Here is a 6,961-nt window from a genome sequence, read left to right as displayed (position 1 = left end):
CCTGCCTTTTACCAACATGTCTTTTTAACTATGCCAACTGATAATGACCAGTTTATAATTGGTGGGGATTTTAACTGTGTGATGATGATAGACCGTTCAAATAGTTCTGACATTTCCCACCAACAAGCCAGGAAAACTATTGGAAAATATATGAAAGATTTTAATTTAGTGGAGATTTGGGGACAACTTTATCCCAGCAAGTCTGAATATTCATGGTTTTCTAGCACCTATAAAACATAATCGCGTATAGATTTCTGTTTGGTTTCCTCTGGTCTGGTATCTATAGTCCAGAAATGTTGGTTTGAATCTATACTACTCTTTGACCATGCCCCAATTATTTTGTCAGTTACATTTCCTAACTTCTATTCATCCCCACTCCCATTTCGATTCTAAGCTAAGTGGTTGAAATAACTGAATATTTTTCTTTTAACACTAAATCCCAGTATCCAGACAAAACAAATAATCAGGACAACTTTGTCAGAGGAAGCTAAAAAGAATTTAGATGAAAAATGGAGCATTCAAGAACTTAAAGAGGCTCTTAGCAAGATGAATACTGGTAAAGCTCCTGGTCCTGGTGGCCTACCAATTGAACTATATAAGAGATTTTCTGAAAAATTGTTACCCCACCTTCTTGAAATGAGTCCTATGAAAATGATATTCTACCCCCGTCATTTCCCTCCTGTTAAAACTGGGAAAAGCTACAGCAGAAATGGGCTCATCCCGGCCCATATCATTGATGTCATGTGACACCAAAATATTATGTAAAGCTCTGGCATGGAGGATAGAATCCCATATTCCTAAGTTAATTTTTAATGATCAAAATTAATTTGTTCTAGGCCGTCAAGCTTTTCACAATACTCGATGGTTACTAAATGTACTATATGAAAAACAATCTGCCATGGACCATGCCTTCCTGTCATTAGAGGCCGAAAAGGCGTTTGACAGGATTGAATGGAGTTATCTTTTTGAGGTCCTTAAGCGATTTGGCCTAGGAAATAAATATATGAAATTGATTCAATTATTATACTAGAACCCTTAGCTAAAATACTAACAAATAGCCAATTGTCAAAACCTATAAGCCTTTGTAGATCAACCCGACAGGGGTGTCCAGTGTCCCCCCTTCTTTTCTTGTTTGCAATGGAACCACTTGCTATGGCAATATGCAACTCCCCTGAAATTACTGTTATTCAAATCGGAGAGATAGAACACTGTTTGTCTCTTTTTGCAGATGACGTTCTTTTTTTAAACTAATCTAGATAAGTCTGTTGAGGCAGTTGGTCAAATTCTTAAAGTATTTGGTGAATTCTCAGGGTACAAGGTCAACCAAAAGAAAAGCTCTCTGTTATTACTAAACAGGAATAACCCTCCAATACAGACACAATTTACATGTACCTATGAAGGCTTTACTTACATAGGAATTCAAATTAATTCAGATGTAAAGAAAATAGTTTCTATCAGTTATGATCCTTTGGTTAAAAAAGTGGTGGACTCCATAGAAGGATGGGGTGGGATGCCAATTTCAATGATAGGTCGTGTTAATATTATCAAAATGTTCATGCTTCCAAAGTTCTTATATCTTTTCCAGTCTGTTCCATTACACATTCCAGCCTCTTTCTTTTCCTCCCTAAATAAAACCTTTGCCTAATTTATAAGGAATAATAAACGTCCCAGATTGTGCCTCTCTCTTCTCTATCTGCCGTATGATTGAGGGGGGCTTAGATTTCCTAATCTCAAGCTGTACTATTGGGAAGCTCAACTCTGTGCTGCTACTTGTTACTTCTCCGCCATTGACACTCCATCGTGGATACATATTGAGAACAATTCATTAAGACTACTTTTCTCAAAAACACCTCGTCAATTTGGCACCAATCACATGTCTATGGGTGAGGTATCTAAGCTCTTATGTCTGTCTCCTATTTGGGGAAACAGTAGATTTAAACCTGGAAGACAAGACATGGGCTTTAGAATTTGGCTGAATAAAGGTTTGAATAAAATAGGGAACCTATATAGTGAAGAAGTGTTGATGTCTTTTGAACAATTGGTAGATAAGCTTGGTTTACCCAAAAAACGGAAAAAAAAGTTTTTACAGGTTAAAATTTTCATCATTACTCCACTGAAATCTACTGTGAAACCCCCACTTTCAACTAGAGAACATAGCTGTTAATCAACACTAAAGTGGAGGACTGCTCTCCAAATTTTATAATATTTTACTACTAGCTTCAGAAGAAAGCAATCTTTCTTATTTACAAGCATGGAAAACTGACCTGCAAACAGAAATTTCTGTTGATGAATGGAACAATTCATGATGGTTAGCATGAATTGTTAAATCTAGGTTTAGATTGCTGCAATATAAATGGTTGTTATCACTCCTGTAAAACTACACAATTCCAATTCAAATATTTGTGATGATTGTGTTAAATGTGGTACAGACAAAGGTACTCTCCTTCACTGTATGTGGCAATGTACAGAACTCCAGATTTTTTGGAAAGAGGTTACTACATTGTTTTCTCGTTTGATTGAATGTGATATGCCGACTAATTGTAAAATTAGTTTAATGCACATTTTTCCAAAAGGCTTTGGAGGGACTGCAAATAAGAGGAAGCTTGTTAGTTTTTGCCTACTGCAGGCTAAACACGTAATAGCTTTGAAATGGAAGGACACAGAGACACCCAAGATAAACCAATGGATAAAATAAATGTCCAGCAACCTGGCACTGCAAAAACTGATGTGTATAGCTAAAGGGAAGCTTGAAGAAGCTTTAAAGAGATATGGTTGCCTTATGGTTGGGAGAGGCTGGGCCGTGTGGGCTGCCTCCCCTCACCTTTGGAGGGTGAAGCTCGACTGCGTGTGCTGTTTCCCCTCACCTCAGACCATCTGGGCAGACGTATGGTGGTGTTGCTGGTTGTGTGCTAGCTGTGCTAATAGGTAGCCTTTTGTTTGCTGGACTATTTGAGTGTGTGTAGCAGGATGGATCCTGCCGGGTTGTTGTCCCTAGTCGGGGACTGTAAAATGGTCCCTGAAGGTTTGGCTTACCTCCGTGTTCCCTGTGGGGAACATTCAGGGCACAGGCTAGATTGTGAGCAGCGCTACCCATTGGTGTGTGTGTTCTGTCCTTTTTGTTCACTTTGGGTTAAAGTTTGGGTGTTTGTGTTGGGCTAGTTAGGTCATGGGTTTGATTTTATTTGCATTTAGTTTTATGGGACTGCTGCCTTTTGCTAGTAAGTTATCACACCAAGTTAAGGGCACCCTTTTGTTTGTTTCATTCGAGATGTTTTACTTGGTGGTTCTTTGTATATGGTTTGCTACTTTTAATGTTTTGTTTGTTTCTTTCAGCAGTCCCGCTAACCACTCGGACTTCAGTTAACTTCCTGTTTTACCCCTTTGTTTTATTCCCTCCACAATAAAATGATTTCCACCTTCACTGTCCTTTATGTTACGTCCCTCTCATACCCCTATATTAGGTCGAAACACATTTAAAAAAAAGAAGAAGAAGAAGAAGAAGAAGACGAAGACGAAGAAGAAGAAGAAGAAGAATATTACAGCAATATTTTGTAATGGAATATGTAGAGTAATGCTGTACCTGTACTGTTTCATTGTTTTATTACAAATCCAAAGTCCTAACAAATAAAGTTGGATTGGATTTTAGTTAGTTCAAGTAGGTTTGGTTCTAAAAAATAATCTACATTGCTCTTAGATACACCTTTTGGTACCTCTGGGCCCATCATTAGTGATGTAACCTGGAGGTTTTGGGTCTTTCAACAATCGGACCCCTGCCCCCAGGCAGCCCAGCCTGGGCAGATCGGGGCCCAGCTTGTGTCCAAGTAGTGCTACCCTACTTGCCACGCCTCTCCCCTCTTGATTCACAACCACCTTGATGCCATTTCTGCTGTGTTGGTAGCCAACTTGATGGCCCTTTGCTGACTGGTTCCTGTGATGCGCAGCATCTTGTGGGCCCTGCAGAGGGATTAGCCCACAAATCCTCAGCTCACCACTTCAATGGATTGGCCTCTTGCCTGCCAACCATCATTCCATCACTCCTCCACAAGCTTGGAGTACTTTGCCCTCTTTTGCTCATGGACCTTCTCCATCCGGTCCTCCCACGGCACAGTGAACTCCAAGAGAATTCCCTGCTTGGTTGCTGCTGAGGTGAGGACGAAGTCTGGCCTTGATGTTGTCTTGGCGACCACTTCTGAGCGACCTTTGGGTCACTGGACTCCTAGTATTGAAGCAGTTCCCTCGACTGAGTGACCATGAACTCCTCCCTCAGGCTGCTGATAGGAAGCTTCAGCTTGTTTTTCTGCCCGTACAGGGCGATGCTGCTCAGCTTTCGTAGCAGGCCCAGCCACCTGCAGAGAAACCTGCTAACCCTCATCTCAAAACCTTCCATTGTTAAAGTAAGGACTTTGTAGACTAAGAGGGGCCAAAGGATCTGAGGAAGGATACCATGCTGGTAAATCCAGGCTGTGAACTCTCTTGAAAACAAAGTTCAACTGTAAAAGAATGCCGTTCACAAACGGCAGAATGAGCACGCTCATAATAATGTTCAACAGGCAGGAATACAGTACGTCCAGTTCATGTTCACCCAAAATATGAATGAGTTCATGAACGATCCTTCAATGAGCTTGTTCAGGCACAACCTTCCCGACTGTAGACCATAAATAAATGAAATTATCTATATGCTCGAATTAATTACTCACACAGGAAAAATAAATCTGTATTGCCAATATGCGCTTATAATCTATTAATAAATAGAGACCCCCAAGCACTTCAACACTTACACCCCCCCAACCCCCATCCAGTACTCGCACAAATGCACCCAACCCTCCACAGAAGATTCATATCTTATCAGTGTAACAGTTGTAATTGTGGAATGGCCCTTTAAGACTACTTTTGGTCGTCTACTAATGATGACGTCAGCAAGATGCTTCTCGAGAGAGGAGATCGTCTTGCACACTTTTTACACTTTTGATCCGTGTATTCGTGAATTGTTTTGTATGTTTCTCTCGTGGTTAACCCCCTTCTCACTCTCCCAACGGCGGAACTCTCGAAAGGACGAGCCGGAGTCCGGTTCAAGCTGATGGGCTGCAGCTTTATTGTTGTTCTCTGTGTACAATAATAATATCTCGCCGCTAATAAAACTTGGGGCTACTATGACCTCATCAAGTGCATGCAAACTTCTTGCGCCCACACGCGCATGCTCACTCGCTCTCCCTCTCTCTCTGGTACACACACACACACACAAAGCCGACCGCCCAGTCTCTTAATGTGACATGCTAGGCTGTTATCGGCAGGTGCCGGGCCCTGAGCAGATCTGGTGTGATGCCAAGAACAGCATGTCTGCTGAGATTTGCATGCTCATCACACAGCAGAATATGTTTTTGTCATTGTAGTAATTTCTGAGACAGTTCACATCTTGAGTCGATGTAGCTTTTATTGTTTTTTTATGGCAATACATTATTTGAGAGCTATACTTTACAAATATGTAGAACTACTTCACTGAGTAAAATGTGCTTTCTTTGCTTCGTAACCTCATTTTAAAAGTGGTTGTTTTTCTGTTCATGTTGATTTTAGCAGCGTTTCAGTCACTTGTGTAAAATTAGCCTGTGACATATTTTAATGGCTAGTATATATAAAGTAGGAAATGCTGCTTTAGCGCCATCTCTTTGTATTTTAGCTCCAGGAGGGGATGCATTATTTGGCAGAGCAGATTGTGGGCTGGGTTTATTTAGCCAATGTAAGTCTACATGTATGAAATTCACACTGATGAGACTACATGCACTGAATTACATATAGGATTTCAGCTCCAACTCTTTGTATTTCAGCTCTAGTAAAAATAGCTCAGGGAGAGGGTGACGAGAGAAGCTTCAATAAATCAACATTATATTAACATGTAGTTTGCTACAACAGGAAAACCACATCTGCCCTCTGAAAATAAAATCAGCTATCACTGATGGTTCTGCAGAGCACCACCTACAGTCACACCAGAAACATGGCATGTGTCCATTTTTACTGTGTCCAGCATTCAGCTTCCACAGAGAGAAGGATTCTGGATAATTTTTCAGTGTAAACAGACAAATAAACATTCCTCCAAAAAACTTAGAACACAAAGCCCACAGAGCTGGTGCTAAGGGTTAACTCTGGCTGAAAATTAATGTGAGCAGGAAAGGTCCATCTTTATCTGACGACAACTGATTTAATGACAAGCACTGCTGTGGAGTGCATATTGACAATAAACAATAAACATGGGTTAAGAACATTGCTGCACTTTACAAGAAGGGCCAGAGCTGTCTCTATTTTTTGAGGCAACTAAGGTCATTTAACATCTGCCAAACGCTGCTTAGGATGTTTAATGAGTCTGTTGTGGCCAGTGCTATCCTCTATGCTGTTGCATGCTGGGGCAGCAGGCTGAGGGTTGCAGACACAAACAAACTGAACAAACTGATCCGCAAGGCCAGTAACGTTGTGGGGATGGAGCTGGACTCTCTGACGGTGGTGTCGGAGAAGCGAATGTTGTCTATAATACTGACAAAACTGAACAATATCTCCCACCCGCTTCAAAACCTGCTGATTAGTCACAGATAATTAAAAAAAGACAAAACAAAAAAACGCATCAACTCGAGTCTGTGTGGAATGGTCAAAGCCTTGGGGACCCCCTATACTCTTTGGGGCATCCCTTGGGGATCCTGGCCCCCAGGTTGAGTACCACTGCAATAGACCACAAAGTAGTTATACATTTAAAGTTAAATTTTTCAATAAAAATTTTTGCAATGTAGTTTGTTTGTAATTGGGGCAATAAAAATACATGTTTTTCCAAACACATTGAATGATCATGATTATTAATCGTGATTACAATATTGACAAAAATAATCGTGATTATTAATTTGGTCATAATCATGCAGCCCTACTGTTCACTGACCTCACTAAACCCAGAACAGAAGCCTTATAAGTGTTGTTTTTTTTT

Source organism: Melanotaenia boesemani, chromosome 12 (assembly GCF_017639745.1).
Source record: "Melanotaenia boesemani isolate fMelBoe1 chromosome 12, fMelBoe1.pri, whole genome shotgun sequence".
Lineage (NCBI taxonomy): Eukaryota > Metazoa > Chordata > Actinopteri > Atheriniformes > Melanotaeniidae > Melanotaenia > Melanotaenia boesemani.
The sequence above is the reverse complement of the archived record's forward strand: the minus strand, read 5'-3'. Positions refer to the sequence as shown.